The sequence below is a fragment of the Schistocerca piceifrons genome, chromosome 4 (assembly GCF_021461385.2).
Source record: "Schistocerca piceifrons isolate TAMUIC-IGC-003096 chromosome 4, iqSchPice1.1, whole genome shotgun sequence".
Taxonomy (NCBI): domain Eukaryota; kingdom Metazoa; phylum Arthropoda; class Insecta; order Orthoptera; family Acrididae; genus Schistocerca; species Schistocerca piceifrons.
In genome coordinates this window covers 565,154,529-565,155,364 of record NC_060141.1, presented here as the reverse complement: position 1 = coordinate 565,155,364, position 836 = coordinate 565,154,529, and the positions used below count along the sequence as shown (strand labels likewise).

Below are 836 nucleotides of genomic sequence, written 5' to 3'. Positions count from 1 at the left end.
GGAATTTGTTACACTTGGCTAGAGAAGTATTATTGGCAGAACTAGCTAAGTTTCAGAGAGTAAAGTCAGAAAACACTTGTGGCTGGGGATCGAAGAGTATGCACTTGCTGTTGGGAGGCAAGAGAGAGCACGTGCGTCAGTTTGTTGCAAAGAACTGCAGGGAGGGACGTCTCCATGTCAGAGTACAGAGGGTGAGCCGGACTCAGAATTTCCATCCGCTTCTGCAGCCGTCTTTTGAGAATGGCATGCATGAGATGGCGACGAATCAAGGAGGCGGAGGAGATGCATAGATAGTTAATTTACATAGGATTTAATAGCACAGTTTTAACTTTCGCAGCAAACTAGTTGCTACTATCATGCACTGTGGCGATTCTATTGGTTTTCGCATTTGCTTTTCCATGTTATTTGTTTGGATCACTAATCATTTTCGCACTCATTGGCTGTATCCACGATACAGTTTTACGTCTCGCTTTCGTGTGTCCACCCATCTTTGCCAAGGCTATATTTTATAACTGCCAACGACCTTGCCGCGGCGGTAACAACGGTTCCCGTCAGATCACCGAAGTTAAGCGCTGTCGGGCTGGGCTAGCACTTCGATGGGTGACCATCCGGTCTGCCGAGCGCTGTTGGCAAGCGGGGTACACTCAGCCCTTGTGAGACAAACTGACGAGCTACTTGATTGAGAAGTAGCGGCTCCGGTCTCGTAAACTGGCATACGGCCGGGAGACCGGTGTGCCTATCGATAGGTGCATCCAGTGACGCCTATAGGCTGAGAATGACACGGCGGCCGGTCGGTACCGTTGGGCCTCCCAAGGCCTGTTCGGACGGAATTCAGT

General features: G+C 50.1%; 1 pseudogene; it reads left to right on the top strand.

Annotated features, from left to right (window-relative positions):
- Window positions 1-514: 514 nt before the first annotated feature.
- LOC124796851 lies at window positions 515-632 on the top strand (annotated as a pseudogene).
- Window positions 633-836: the final 204 nt, after the last annotated feature.